Below are 16,091 nucleotides of genomic sequence, written 5' to 3'. Positions count from 1 at the left end.
ACGGGATTCAGGAGCAAGAAAGGGGAAGGTGCAAGAACGTATCCATGATTTTTTTCGGGGGGGGGGGGGGGGTTACAGAAAAATTTGAAAAACGACTCAAAATTTGTTTATATTTATTTTTTTACGTTTTTACAAGTCGGATAAACATTTCAGAGGGGGGGGGGCTCAAAATCCTTACCCCCCTGAATACAGCTTTGGGAAGGAAGTAGTAAACGCTTGTGAATGATGGCTTAAACTTGGACAGTTCAGCTAATGGTTGCTAAACACAATTTATTGGCAACAATAAGCTTACCAATATATCAATACCCACAGTTTAGGTGAGGGGGGGGCTAAAAAGAGGGAAACTGAAAGATGTTTAGTTAAGTCGCTGCGGATTCAGAGAGAAAATAATAATCCTTCGTGAGTCATAGCTTCACTTTAAACAGTTAAGTGAAAGATGGTTTTGCACATATCTTTTTTTTGCCAGAATTAATTTACTAAAAGATGAAAAATAATATTTCAGATGGGGGGGGGGGGCTCCATGGACCAATATTAAATGGAGAGATAGAGGAGAAATACTGAGTTAAGACACTGACGATAATGTATTCCATTTTGACAAGAATGTAGAAAATTGGAGATAAATAATTGAATATTTTGCACATGCTTTGAAAAGGCTATATGAGTATGAGGAACAAATTAATAAAGATTATGAATTATAATAACTTATTATTAAATTTTAAAGTTATAAAATTTACTAATTAATTTTAATTTTTAATTAATTGTTAATAATGATTATCAGTAAAGCAGTGAAAATGCTTTTAAGTTGGTTTTAGAAGAATTAATAAACAACCACCAATTCAAATTTAATTTGAAAACGTATTATATATTTAATTTTAAACTAAATATTAATTTAATACTACTACTACTACTAACAACTCATCGCAGCACCAAGCCGCCTGAGGTCAACACAGCTACGCACGCTCCTCTTCCACCCAATTAGGTATTATCCAAATTAGGTGTTACATGACTATAGGCTATTCAAAAAAAAATATTTTGACTGTTAGGCCTATTGAGGTAGTGACAGCCTAATTTTGCTTGCTTTATTTTTAGTTAATAAGCTATCAATTAGCACATCATTTGAAAGCTATCCTTCTTCTGAGCATGTTTCTAGCATTGTTTTCTACATCAACCTAAAAGGGCCACACAAATCCTCTTTTCCCTCCCATCTCCCCTTTCTTCTCAAACCCTCCATGTCAAAACAAGAAAAATGAAAATTTGTAAAAAGATTTGCTATAGTAAGATATATCTTAAATGGAGAAGTTTTCATTGCCTAGGAATCTCCTAGCTCCATAAACCCCCCCTATCCCTGAATATAAGTACCTCTGAAAGAAAAACATGGCAAATTCAAATTTGGTTCAAAAACTATTGGATATGACTTGGATATTTAAAATATTTATGTCAGGAGCTTTCAAATGAGGTGTTGCATGACTGTATTCAATTATATTTTATTTTTTACTGTTATGGAGGTAGTCTAGAGGTAGGCCAAATGCAGTCTTTAATTTTTTTCAAAGCTTATTGAGCAGCACATCATTTGAAAGCTATCCTTCTTCTGAACATATTTCTAGCATTATTTTCTACATCAAACATGGAAGGGCTACCCAAATCCTCTTTTGCCTCCCATCTCCCCTTTCCTCTCAAACCCTCCATGTCAAAACAAGAAAAATGAAAATTCATAAAAAGATTCGTTATAGTAAGATATATCTTAAATGGAGAAGTTTTCCTTGGCTAGGAATGTCCTAGCTCTATAAACACTCCTAACTCTGAATGTGAGTAGCCTACCTCCCAGAGAATGACGTGGCAATTTCAAATTTGGTTAAAAAACTATTGGATAAGACTTAGATATTTAAAATTTTTATATCAGTAGCTTTTAAATGAGGTGTTGCATGACTATATTCAATTCAGCGTGTCCCCAGGTGGCGATAGGGGAACACTCTACAGATATGTAGGGTACCTCCATAGGAGGCACGGACCAAGGGGGGACCTTGTCCCTGGGGGTCCATAATAGAATCTGGGGCACCCTTGCCCGGGGTCATAAATACAGGCGGAGGAGGAAGAAGGCCCCTCAAATGTACACTCAAAAGGGCCGACTGGTTTGTCCACAAGTTCCATGAGTTGCATACCTTCTCCCAGCAATAGGTTAAATTGCATGGTGATGCAGAACACCATCGCGGGAGGATCCTCTGTAGGAGGACAACTGTGGCAGGGCGTAAGATCGAGATCTATGGACAACAGCCTCTGCAAAGGGCGGCCTCGACCTTTTCGGGGTACCTGCAAGACTGGGGACCTTGCGGTCAACTCTATTCCCTCTTGAGGAGTGGCGCCCCTCGAGGAAATTATAGCCTAGTAAACGACACAGCATTCGCATGGGATTCTGACTAATGGACAATTCTTCTGTGATTGGTATGTTTTTATGGGCGTCTTTGTGCTGAAAAACCTCTTCCTAGCTAATTTATCTATTATGGGTTGCCTCCCCATAGTAGCATCATATTTGTAGGCATGAATATATAATGAGTTGGAAGCAACAGGCTTGAGATTGTCTGTGCAGGATTTCGACTCTTGTAGATAGAAGAGCATCGCCAAGTGCTGAAAACCATGTTTTGACCAAGATGGGCCCAGGATTGCACAAATCCTCCGTCCAAGGTGGTCCCAGGGGACTTCTTGCTGTCCGGTTCTAAGCCGGCTCAAGCACTTCGGTGTAGACTTGAAAAGATATGTGATCCCCGTCCTGCACTAGTATCGGGGATCATTGATTTTCCTGAGGCCAAAATAGTTTCAATGACTTGAAGAACATGAAAATTGGAACTTGGAATGTTAAGACGTTAAAAAATGACTATCATATCTACATTTTGACTGACAAATTCAGGCGATTTGAGCTGTATTTACTAGGAGTTTCAGAAATTCATATCCCAGGGTTATGAAGTATGAAATTATGTGATATGGAATTTGTTTATTCAGGCAGGAAGGATGGGGTACATAGACAGGGAATAGGGCTCAAGATGAATAAGGAAGCTGCTAAGTCTTGTTTAGGCTGGGAAAGTATTAATAACAGAATACTAGATCATTTTATGACTAGAAAGTTCAGGGTATCAGTTATAGTAGTATACGCCCCTGTAGAACCGACTGATGGAGATACTAGTAACTCAGATGAATTTTACTTACAGTTACAGGAGCAAATAAACAAGGTCCCTGGTAGAAATATGATGTTATTACTGGGAGATTTTAACGCCAAGGTTGGTAGAAATAAGGATAGATAGTATCCCCGCCTAGGTAAATTTGGTGTAGGAAAAGAAAACAGTAATGGATACAGATTTTTGCAATTTTATAGGTGTAACAATCTAGTTATAACCATTACGGTGTTTGATTATAAAAAGGCTCATAAGCTAACATGGTATTCACATGATGGTAAGACAGCAAACGTTATTGATTATGTTATAGTAAACCGAAGACTGGCAGGATCCATACAAGATACTAGGGTATATAGGACACCTGTTATTGATGTTAAAAGTAAAGATCACCATCTAGTAGTGTCAAGGGTTAATTTAAAGCTGAAATATCGGAAGGGTAACTACCTCCCGGAAAGTTATGATGTTGGTAGACTCCAGGATGGGAATTTGAGAGAAACTTTCCAGGAACAGTTGAACACTATACTTGAGAGTTTAAAACTTGATAATGTCGAAGATGGTTGGAATAATTTTAGAAAAATAATTTATTAAGTTGTTGAAGGTGTCTTGGGACGAAAGCTAGAACTGCAGCCAAGAATATTAGTGAAAAAGCTTTATGTTTAATAGAAAGGAGAAAGGACTTGTACAAGAACTATCCGAGTGATAGATCGCATGAAAACAAAAGAAATGTAAGGAAAGTGGAGAAAGCATTGAAATATGAACTAAGGAGGTGTGAGGTGGAGGCCATGGATAAAATTGCCGAGGATTTAGAAGATGCAGCTAGACGGCATAATAGTAAAATATTGTACTGGCACGTTAACAAATTGAGAGGTATTAGTCAATCCGGACTTGTCCCAGTTAAAGATAGGAATGGGGTGGCAATTAGCGATGAGGAAAAAGCTAAAGCGAGATGGGCCGAACATTTTGAGAACTTGCTTAACCAAGATAGAGTTGCAGGAAAAGATATAGAAGAAAATGAAAAAGTTTATGATACCTTGGATATGAAGGAAGATTTGTTTTGTGAGGAAGAATTAGCGACAGTTCTAAAAGGATTAAAACATAATAAGGCTCCAGGTGCTTAATGGGTGCTAATTGATTTTATTAAATATGGAGTCTATGAGTCTAGATATAAGTTACTGAAGATTATTAATATTATTTTTAAAAAGAGGAAGGTACCTAAAAATTTTTGGAAAACCTTAACTAAGCCACTTTATAAGAAAGGTGATAAAAGTGAGTGTGGTAATTATCGAGGCGTTAGTCTGGTCTCTGTAGGTAGCAAATTACTTAGTAATATGATAATTTTTAGACTGAGAGATGCCGTAGACAAAGTTTTAAGAGAAGAGCAGTGCGGTTTTAGAAAAGGTAGAGGATGTGTTGACCAAATTTTCACTCTTAGGTTAATAATTGAGAAGTGCCTAAGTTTTCAAACACCTTTGGTCATCAGTTTTATAGATTATGAGCAAGCGTTCGATTCTGTTGATATAAGAGCTTTAGTAAAGGTTTTATCCTTGTATGGTATACCAGACAAACACATCAAAGTGATAAGTGCTATGTACAAGAATAACACTTATGCTGTCATGGTAAGAAATGGGGTTAGCAGTTGGTTTCGTATTAAGTCAGGAGTTAAGCAGGGTTGTGTTCTATCCCTCATTGTATGGATCATTTTGATGGACTTTGTTTTAAGGAGCACAGGAAAGGCAATGGGATACCACGGAATCAAATGGGGAGGAAAATGTCTCCTGGACTTGGATTATGCTGATGATTTAAGCATCCTAGATGAAAGTGTGAGCAAAATGAATGAAGTTTTAGAGGTTTTGCGAGTTCAGGGTGCTAGTATTGGTTTGAAAATTAATGTTAGGAAGACTAAGTCACTAAGGCTAGGAATAAGTGAAGATGAAAAGGTGACGTTGGGTCATGAAAAGATTGATCAGGTGGGCAGCTTCACTTACCTTGGTAGTATTATTAGTAAAGATGGTGGGAGCAGTGAAGATGTTAAAAATAGAAGAGCCAAGGCTCAGGGTGTTTTTTCACAAATAAAAAAAGTTTGTACGAATAGGACGATAAGTCTACAAACCAATATTAGAATCTTAGAAGCTACAGTGATTACAGTGGTCAAATATGGATCTGAAGCATGGACGCTCCGAAAAGCGGATGAAGATTTGCTAGATGTTTTCCAGAGAAATTGCTTAGGGATTGTTCTGGGTACCCGGCTGACTAACCGTATTTCAAACAAAAGGCTATACGAAAAATGTGGTTCAAATTAATTTAATAACCCCATTTTATATCATTAAAATTCATTTAGTCTCCATCTTGAGATTAAGTCTCCATCTGAGTCATGAGTCTCCATCCTAAGCCTTATGACATCGTTTCTCTTAGGCCTAAAAATTGTATTTGATATTTTCAAACTTCTTATTTAATTGCCAAAAATAGTCTGCATCGGGTTGCATTCAAATAGAGAATCAGCATGGAAATGTATATCGAACCATACTATGATGCTCCTTATCTACATTATCCTGCTGAGCCTCCTTTTGAGAGCAGCTTAGCAAGCGGTGTTTGATAATTATCTAGGACACATCAATATGTTAGATACGTTTTTTAGGTTTAACAGTAACGACACAGGAAAATGGTATTTTATAATAAACAAAATCCATTATATTAAACAAATGCCCATCTATTGAGGAAAAAAGATTTATGGAGACTTAGAAGTGGTTACTTTAGATATTGTAAATATCTGATGTATTTAGCAGATCATTTCAAAAATGGAAATATTGTATCTCGTTATGGTATTATTGATGCTTGAATGGCTAGTTTGCCATCCAATATGACTGTGAATATTAATAGTCACCTTTTTAATGGTCAAAAGTGATTAGAGGGCAATCAACCCCCCTCCCACACCCATCATTTCTCCAAACGTATCCAATCAAAATTTTGAGATAGCCACTTTGGTCTGGAACTTATATCTTTGAGGATGACAACCCCCCCCACCCTCCCCCCACAGCCCTCAGGGCAAGGGTTGTAAGTTATGGCCTGGGGACATAAATGGTTTTTATAGAAAGGGTGGAGGTAAAACTATGGAGGGGGCTCATTGGATTGGTCATCAGAAGTTCTAGTGACCTTTTTAAGATTCAAAGTGATCAGAGGGCAGATACCACCCCACCTCATATTTTCCCAAAATTCATCTGATAGAAATTTTTAGATCACCATTTGTTGTCATAGAAGCTTTGAAAAAGTCTCATTCAATTTGAAATTGAAAGGGCTAGTGCCCTTTTTTTATTTTCTATCTGGAAATCAACTACGCTGAACAAAATGGCTATCTCAAAGTTTGGATTGGATGTGTTTGGGGGAATGATGGGCGTGGGGGGGGGGCTAGTTCCCCTCTAATCACTTTTGACTATTAAACAGGGCACTAGAACTCTCAATTTCCAATCGAATTTGAGCCCCGTTTGAAATTTCTATGACGACCCCTTCCATATGAAGTGCCGTGCTCTAAAGAAAAAAATATTAAATAATTCATTTTCCAAACATCGTTCTTATATGCCCTCGGGGCATAACTTAAAACCCGTGCCCTGAGATCTGTGGGGGAGTGTACTCTTTAAAGAGGTGCTCTCTTCCTGTAAAACAACCCCGCGGAACACTAAGGCTGTCTCAACATTTTTATTGAATGTGTTTGGAGAACTGATGGAAATGGGGGGGGGCTAGTTGTCCTCCACACCCTTTCGAATATTAAAAACGGCACTAGCCACTCCAATTTCCAATCGAATCAGCCCTCGGGGCTCATTCGATTGACCCACCCCCTCCCCACAGCCCTCAGGGCAAGGGTTGTAAGTTATGCCCTGGGGACATAAAAGATTTTTATAGAAATGGTGGAGGTAAAACTATGGAGGGGGCTCGTTAGATTAATAGTCAATAGTCGAATTTTTAATTGTCAAAAGTGATTTGGAGGGCAATAAGTTGTTTTTGTCGCTGACCTCCTAGTCTGCTTTTTCAACCGTGATTCTGGTTAAATTGTTTTTGCTCTTAGTAATATTGTTGTTTTTGGTATTGAATGAATGAATAAATTTTATTAATAACCTGTCTTACAATAAACAGAAAAAGACAGAGCACGAACTAGAAAAGAAAGAAAAAGCAAAAACTGACAAGAAAAACAAATTCAAACAGAAAGAACTACATAATAACACAACTATTTGAGAAGGTGGGCCCACTCGTGATCCAGGAGCTCTAGTTTTTTCACGTAATTCTGAATTACCTCCTCCACGGCACTCAGAGGCTCAACAATTCCGTATTTCATAGCAATATGGCGGTTTCTAAAAAAACGCGGCACTTGAAGAAGATATCGGGCATACTTGAAAAATACCGACCTTATGTCTTTCTTGTTTCGTTCACTCAGGAACTTCCAAAAAGGAGACAGGTACAAGACATGAGGCAAAGCTACAGCATTATAAAGACGAGCCAAACATTTATGGCTTAAATTGCGACGGCTAGTGACAACACCCGCATAGGCAATGCGCACTTTTTTAGAAAGGTGTTCAATAAGCAAAGACCGGGTCTCTCGAAGATTACGACCAATCGGCAGGCCAAGGTACGTAATGTGACTAGACGGTGTTACGATAATTCCACCAAGCCTGACTGTAGAATTATCTTCAGGGCAATTAAAAAACAAAACAGCAGACTTTTCTACATTAAACTGCAAACCAATATCAGCACAACTTTTTTCAAGACGCGAGAAATTATTTTCTAATGAAGAAAGCAACCAATACAGATTTAAAAGATCATCTGCAAAACCCATAAGTGACAAGTTAATATGCTTGCAAATATAAGTCGGAGAGATAACCTGTTGTGTATCATTATCACTGTAATTATACAAAGTAGGAGACGTTATAGCCCCTTGCTTAATTCCCTTATGTACAGATATCTTCCCACTAAGTTCACCATCTTGCAAACGAACACGAAGCTTGAGGTTCCTTTACATATCACGGAGTGACCTTACAATAGAAGAACGCACGCCTCGGTTACACAGCTCAACCACAATCTGGGCATGAATCCCAGAGTCAAAAGCTCTCCTGACATCATACTGACCTAAGATCAAAGTTTCTCGCGAGAGATGAGCATCAAGTAATATGTTAGCAAGAATATAAAGTACATGGGTGCACCTGAGGCCTTTTCGAAAACCAAACTGGTGTGGAGGGATGTCACACTTATCATAAATCTCATCAAACAAAACAATCTCGAATAGTTTACAAAATACTGAAGATATCGTTACTGGCCGATACGAAGAAGGCTGTTCGGCTGGCTTCCCTTCTTTAATATCGGTATAACTATACCCAGACTAAAGCAACTCGGGACTATCCCTTGCGTCAAAACCATCTGAAGCAGGAGGGCAATATGATGGTAAAGAACATAGCCTCCTAATGAATTATGTAGAGCAGAAATACTATCAGAGCCTTTTGAGTATACCTTTTATAGCTGTTTAACGGCCTGGCAAATTGTGACCGGTGACACTAAGAAATCGTCGAAGGTGTCGGTAAGCATAGAAGTCAGCTCATTCTCGTAATTAGACTGCAGAACTGGATCAGGCGCTTTGAACTCGGACTCAAAGTAAGCACTCCACTGATTAGCAGAAATATTAGACGTAGGCTTGGCTTCTTCAGTCTTAGACCAAAGCGACCAAATAAGGTTCGGATTCTTATTGAGCTTTTGCACAAAATTTTCTTTGAGGGTTGTACGGTGGGCATCTAACGCTTTATTGAACTCTCGCTTAGTATAGATTTGAAACTCGTTCACTTTTCCACTTTGTGGCTTCCCGCTGTCATGTCAAACTTTCAGCCATAGCTTCGCTGACGCACAAGCCGCCGCTAGATCCTGATTTCTAGACAACCCTTTCACCTGCGATCTATTACGGATACGATTCACAGGAACTGCTACACTCCGCGAAACACAGAGCATGCAATATTTCTGCACAGCAAACGTTTATCTGCAGAAGTATTTCACTTTCACTGCAATACGAGTTTGCATCTCTCTGCAGAAGATGGAAGGGAACTTTTATTTTTCTCACGATATCCCCAGAAGTAGCCGCAAAGAGATCATTTGATACTTGTTTCCAGTCACTGTATACTCTCCATTGGGATTTGCACGGACCCGACAACTTTGGACAGTCCAGTGTTATTGACAATGACAAAGGCAAATGGTCAGAGTAAGAACTATCAGCTGCAACTTTTGCTTCGTCACTCACCGGAAAGTTCGTTAACACATGATCAAGATTTGAGACAGTGTTGGCAACACTGATAAAAATGTAAGCTTTGTCCTTATCAACGACATTTAACTGATCAGGAAGGGAACCTATAACGATTTGAGTCCTTTCAGATTCGGTATTAAGTAGGTCACAGTTGAAGTCCCCTATTAATAGAACTTTTGTATTCCCAGGAATTTGAGCCTTGACGAAACGGCTTAACTGAGTACTTGTACCCGTGAACTTGCTGTCCGAGAGGCTAGATCTATAATTAGTTGGAATATAGACGTTTATTATAACAGTATCGCGAACTTTAACAGCGATGAAGTCTTTAATTGATGCTAAACGTTCAAACTAAAGAGAATGTCTAACCAAAGTGACTAAGCCACCAGATGGCCGATTTCGGGAATTCACACGTGTAACTGGCCGAATAAAACACAGGAGTGAACTTGAGAACTTGAGCAGGTTAGTATTGTCCTCGGAAAGCAGGTGCTCTTGTATACAAATTACTTCATTTGTAAGGCTCATAGTATCAAACAGAACTGTTTTCTCAAGTGCTTTCCCATTTGTATTCCAAGACGGAATATTACACATTTTGGGAGCATGATCCATTTTTCAAGTTTTTTCTGTTATCAGGACAGGCATATTGATAACATGTGTGCCTAGTCAAATTGCAATTCAGGCATCAAGTAGGATTTGGACAAGGGTTCTCAGGGGAGCTTGTGTGGCCAGTATCTCCACAGCGGCTACAAGTTTCAGCTTCCTTACATTACGCCGCTATGTGCCACACCCGATGGCACCGATAACACATTCGAGACAAAATGCAGAATTCTTCTAGACGGAATAGTTCAAAACCAATTTTAATCAGGTTCGTAAAGGCGGCGGATAATGCACTTTTAGAGGGGTTATACATTTTAAACGCTTGCAAATTGCTACACTTGATTGCTTTTACAGAGTCTTTTGACAAACTTTTCAGAAGGTCCTCCATCATGTTGCTGGGGAGACGTTTCACTATACCGATGAGCTGGGAATTAACAAGTCAATTGTCAATTTTATGGCTAATTTTGAGGCCGGCCAGGACTTTTTCGGTGGCCTGCTTCGAATAGACTGACAGTTGCCATTCCTTATTTCTTCGCCTGAGCACTGCATCCGCTAATGTTATATCACCCGGTGCCAAGCTTGTTATAAAGGCCTTACGCTTTCCTGGATCGTCTAACTCAGGAGGCATATTTTTCACGACAACCGAGAATAGCTGTTTTTCCATACTTGGCGTTTTAGATACTGACGAGGAGGCTGTAGCCCGATTCTTGGAATCAGCAATAATTTTCCATCCATTGTTCAGAGTACCTAACTTGCGGGAAAACTGTTGCAGCTCACTGTCCATTTTTCTTGTCATTTCGTTCACTTTGGTAGTAATACAGACTGCAATTTCGTCACCACACGTTGGAACAGACGCCGGTTCGAGAATAACGAAAGTTGGAAGCTCTTTACTGTCCTTTGCACAGTGCCACATGGCTTTTGCGATATCCGTCAAGTTATCACAGTCTTTTTTGCATTCGCTTAATCGTTCTTCATATCTGAGTTCAACCTCATAGTAAGTCCATAGCAGTTTTTTGGCTTCCATAATACTGGCATGATCAAAAAACTCTATTCCTTTGTTAACGAACATATCAGTCTTAATACCCTTTGTCATGCATCTAGATACAAAGTTCAAAACTGGGTTCAATACCAGCATAGTTTTCATTTCATTAATTTGGATTAAGTCCAAAATATATTCACCAATTTCTTTGATAATGAATAATATCGAAATCTAGGCAGATATTTAAGGGTTGAACTATGTATTCAATATTTTTCTGGTGGTTACCTTGCAGGAACCGTAAGTGAAGCGTTGAAGGCTGTCTACCTTGTCCCCGCACTTTAAGGGGCGAACCCAGTGGGTACCACGGCTCTTGCTAACAACCCTTCACCCCCCTCTGCTCATTTTTCTGTCCCCACCTCAATTGAAGCGTAAATGCCTCTAAATATCAGATATCCTATTTATTTAAAATCACACTGCTTGATGGCTAACCTCCAATATTATCAGTGAAAAAATTTCAAATTCATACCACTTTTACAAAATATAAATAAATGTCCAGAAACTAGGTTAGTAGATTAAGCAAAGGTTTTTTCATAGGTCAGGAATTATAATCCTTTGACAAATATTGCGAAATCCAATAGCTTCACTGGGATTATAATTCACTGAAAAAGCTTACTGGTTTGATAATATCCAATTTATGACAGATACATTTACTATGAACTCTGAATCAAGACTGTGTGTTGTTTTGTTGTTGTGTGTTCTATTATGTATGTTGGTTATGATATTGCTGTGTTAGGTTATCTTTCATATTTTTCACTACTCCGCAGTATTATTTTTCAATGTTCATTTGTGGGTTATATTTAAATAAATAAATAAACATTATAAACAAATAAATAATAAAGAATTTTAGTAATCTATATGAAATATACTATAATAAGCAATATACTACAATAAACTATAATAAATTTATATATATAGTATATTGATTATATTATATATTATGATATACCATTATAATAAACTATATAAAAATGAGTAAAACAAATGATAATAATAATAATATACTGCAATAAAAAGGCTTTCGTCTCTTTAATATAATGATACACATATAATGATATACTATAAAGATAAACATTAGAATAATACTATAATAAACTAAATGATATTTTTATAATGAAGAAATACATTTTCAAGTTTAAAAAGTCCTCGGACACTAATAAATATAAACATAAATATGATGTAAAAATTCAGTATAATTCAACATATATGCTGTAAAGGTACCGTAGAAAAAAAATTACGCTAGAAAAATGAAAACCGTAGAAAACAGGTAGCGTTTAAAAATGAATACCGCAGCAAAAAAAAGGTACAATAGAAAAATGAATACCGTAGAAAATAGGTACCGTAGAAAAATGAATACCGTAGAAAAAAGGTACCGTAGAACAATGAATACCGTAGAAAAAAGGTACCGTAGAAAAATGAATGCCGTATAAAAAAAGATACCGTAGAAAAATGAATGCCGTAGAAAAAAGGTACCGTAGAAAAATGAATGCCGTAGAAAAAAAGGTACCATAGAAAAATTAATACCGTAGAAAAAAGATACCGTAGAAAAATGAATACCGTAGCAAGAAAGGTCAGTAGAAAAATGAATACCGTAGAAAAAAGGTACCGTAGAAAAATAAATACCGTAGAAAAATGAATGCCGTAGAAAAAAGGTACCATGGAAAAATGAATGCCGTAGAAAAAAGTTACCGTAGAAAAATGAATACCGTAGAAAAATTAATGCCGTAGAAAAAAAGGTACCGTAGAAAAATGAATGCCGTAGAAAAATGAGGTACCATAGAAAAATGAATACCGTAGAAAAATGAATACCGTAGAAAAAAAGGTACCGTAGAAAAATGAGTCGTACGAAAAAGGGGGGGGGGGGGCAAAATTGGTGTATATGCGATGGCTGTTTTTTTCTGTTTTCAGATTGTTTTTCTGTTTTCTGATTTTCTGATTGTTTTTTTTCTGTTTCTTGTGACTCTTTTTCCTTCTACTGCCTTAAATTTCTCAAGTCCTTTCTTGTGAATTCCATCCGACTTAAGATATGGTTGAGTTAGTTTATTTTGAGTTTTAAATTGATTGGTTTCTCAAGGAAACTAATTACCCGGATTATAGGATCTTTTCCTTGTTTTTTTTTTCGGAGGGGGGGGGGCGGGGGTAATTCTTTGCTCTGATAAACAAAAAGATATGGGAAAAGAGAACAATAGAACGATAACGGACAAGTAGGGGGACAAAAAAAAACAAGACAGAAAATGGGTAAACCAGTGAAACCGATATAAGAAATAGAAAAGAATAGAATAGAAAAGAAATAGAATAAAAAAGAAATAGAATAGAATAGAAATAGAATAGAAAAGAAATAGAATAGAACAGAAAGAAATAGAATAGAAAAGAAATAGAAATAGGCAAGAGAAGAATGAAAAAAACGACAGATAAATAAAAAACGGAGACAGATATAGGCAACAGAATGATACCGGGCAAGTCAGGGGACAGAGAAAATTAGATTAGATTAATTTATTTCAAAACGATCTAGTTAAACATGATCAATAGGTAACCGCCCATGGGAAGAAATAAATGCACTGGCACTGGGCGGTTACCACAAACTATTTCAACATACTTAAAAAATAAGTTTTAAATTTCTAAGTAAATTTTTAGCTTCAAACAGATAAGTTATAAAAAACAGTGACTGATATAAGCAATAAATATGATATCTATTGGTTTTAAAATATCATATAATAATAAACATAATTATAATGTCAACATGTACTATAATTCAAAGTATAATGTAAATGTCCCGTAGAAAAATGAATGTTTTTCGTACGGAAAGATAGGGGGAAAAATAGTTCTATGTACGATGGCTGTGACCTTTTTTCTCTGCTTCTTGTGACTTGATTACCTTTTACTGATCTGAAGTTTTCAAGTCCTTTCCTATGAATTCTATCTAACTTTAGATATGGTTGAGTTAGCTTATTGTCAGTTGCAAACACAGTAGACTGAATATTCCAGTAAGCTTATCGCAGATCATTTCTGGTCTTCGTTCTCGTTGCGAACAAAAAGCTCCTCCCACTTATTTCTGCATTAGCGGGGATGATGGTTCGTCTGTTTCCGATTCTTACCACGCACTTTGATGTTAACATACGTAAACATTCTAACATTAATCCCTACTTATCTGACTTCGCCTATGTTTATATCCGCAACAAGGTTCTCCGGGTCACTCGCACCCCGGTCCGGGTTTTTATAATGGGTGAGATAGAGAATGATCATACTGGATTATATATGAACTGTGGTTGCAAATGACTCAAGGAACAGAATTGCCCGTGTTCATAAGATATTTTCCTTGTACAGTTTTTTTCTTTCTTTTTTTCTTTCGTTCTTTTTTTTCTTTCTTTCTTTAGAAGAGAGTACTTCTTTGTTCTGACAAACAAAAAAAAAATATGGGAAAATAGAACAATAGAACGATAACTGACAAGTAGCGGGACGAAAGACAAGAGAGTTAATGGATAAAACGCAGAGACAGATATAGGCAATAAAATGATAACGGACAAGTAGCGGGACAAAGAACAAGACAGATTACGCGTAAAACACAGAGTCATATATGAGAAATATAACAATAACGGGTATGTAGAGGGACGAAAAATAAGACAGATAATGTGGGACAAAAGTGTGGGCATACAAGACAGGTACGTCCATTTCTGTGAGAAGAAGAAAAGATGAGGTGCAACAGATATACCGTTCATGCTAAAATACAATTTTTCTTGGTTTTCAAGACGTGGAATTTAAAGGTTTTAGGCTATGACAAATCGATGGGCTATCTGAGAGTGTGCTTTCCCCGGTATTTTGGGCCTCTTTAGGCTATGACAAACGGATATACTATCTTAGAGCGTGCGTTTCCCGGCATTTTGGGCCTCTTTAGACTATGACAAACCGATGGGCTATCTGAGAATGTGTTCCCCGGCATTTAGGGCCTCTTTAGGCTATGACAAACCGATATGCTATCCGAGAGTTTGCGTTCCCCGGCATTTTAGGGCTCTTTAGGCTATGACAAATCGATGGGCTATCTGAGAGTGTGCTTTCCCCGGTATTTTGGGCCTCTTTAGGCTATGACAAACCGATATGCTATCCGAGAGTGTCGTTCCCCAGCATTTTGGGCCTCTTTAGGCTATGACAAATCGATGGGCTATCTGAGAGTGTGCGTTTCCCGGCATTTTGGGCCTCTTAGGGCAAAAATTGATATTTCGTGGCGGAAAATGGCGCTTTGTTGTTGCGCAATCTCCTCTTTTGTCCAAAAATGACGTTAGATGTTATGATTACCGTTAAAATGAGTTTTTTCCTAATATACCACGACCAGTAATTAAAAGCAATCAACCATAGAACAACAGCACATACTAAGTACTCTCGCCTATAGATAGATAGATAGAAAATGCCACAGGGGAACGGCAAAATTATTACTGCATCACTAAATTGCTCACAACATTCCAAATAAAGCCACACGGGAATGACAAAATTATTACTACATCACTAAATTGCTCAAAACATTGCAAAAAGCCACAGGGGGATGACAAAATATTGATTATATCACAAAATTGCTCACAACATTGCAAAGAAAGCCACAGGGGGTTGGCAAAATTATTATTACATCACTATAGCTCACAAAATTATTGAAGCTTAAGCCAAAGGGGGATGATGAAAACATTATTACATCACTACATTGCTCACAACATTATTGAAGCTTAAGCCACAGGGGGTGGCAAAATTGTTAATAAATCACTTTATTGCTCACAACATTGAAGAAAAAGACACAGGGGGATGGCAAAATTATTGTTACATCCCTACATTGCTCATAACATTATTGAAGCTTAAGCCACAGGGGGTGGCAAAATTGTTATTAAATCACTATATTACTCACAACATTGAAAAAAAGCCACAGGGGGATGGCAAACTTATTGTTACATCTAGACCCCGGCGCCGCGCCGATGAGGGAAGACCGGCGGGGGCGGGGCCAAAAACAGCGCGCCACGGCGTGCCGCCGGTACGATGTCGGTGGTGCGCC

The 16,091-nt window shown here is 37.7% G+C and overlaps 1 protein-coding gene across 5 annotated transcripts in view; it reads left to right on the top strand.

Annotated features, from left to right (window-relative positions):
- promL (prominin-like) overlaps positions 1–16,091 on the top strand; it is a 166,453-nt gene that overhangs the window by 83,054 nt on the left and 67,308 nt on the right. The window lies entirely within an intron of this gene.

The sequence above is a fragment of the Artemia sp. Qi Xiang Cuo genome, chromosome 20, assembly GCF_049724085.1.
Source record: "Artemia sp. Qi Xiang Cuo chromosome 20, ASM4972408v1, whole genome shotgun sequence".
Taxonomy (NCBI): domain Eukaryota; kingdom Metazoa; phylum Arthropoda; class Branchiopoda; order Anostraca; family Artemiidae; genus Artemia; species Artemia sp. Qi Xiang Cuo.
This window is presented reverse-complemented; position numbering and strand designations above follow the sequence as displayed.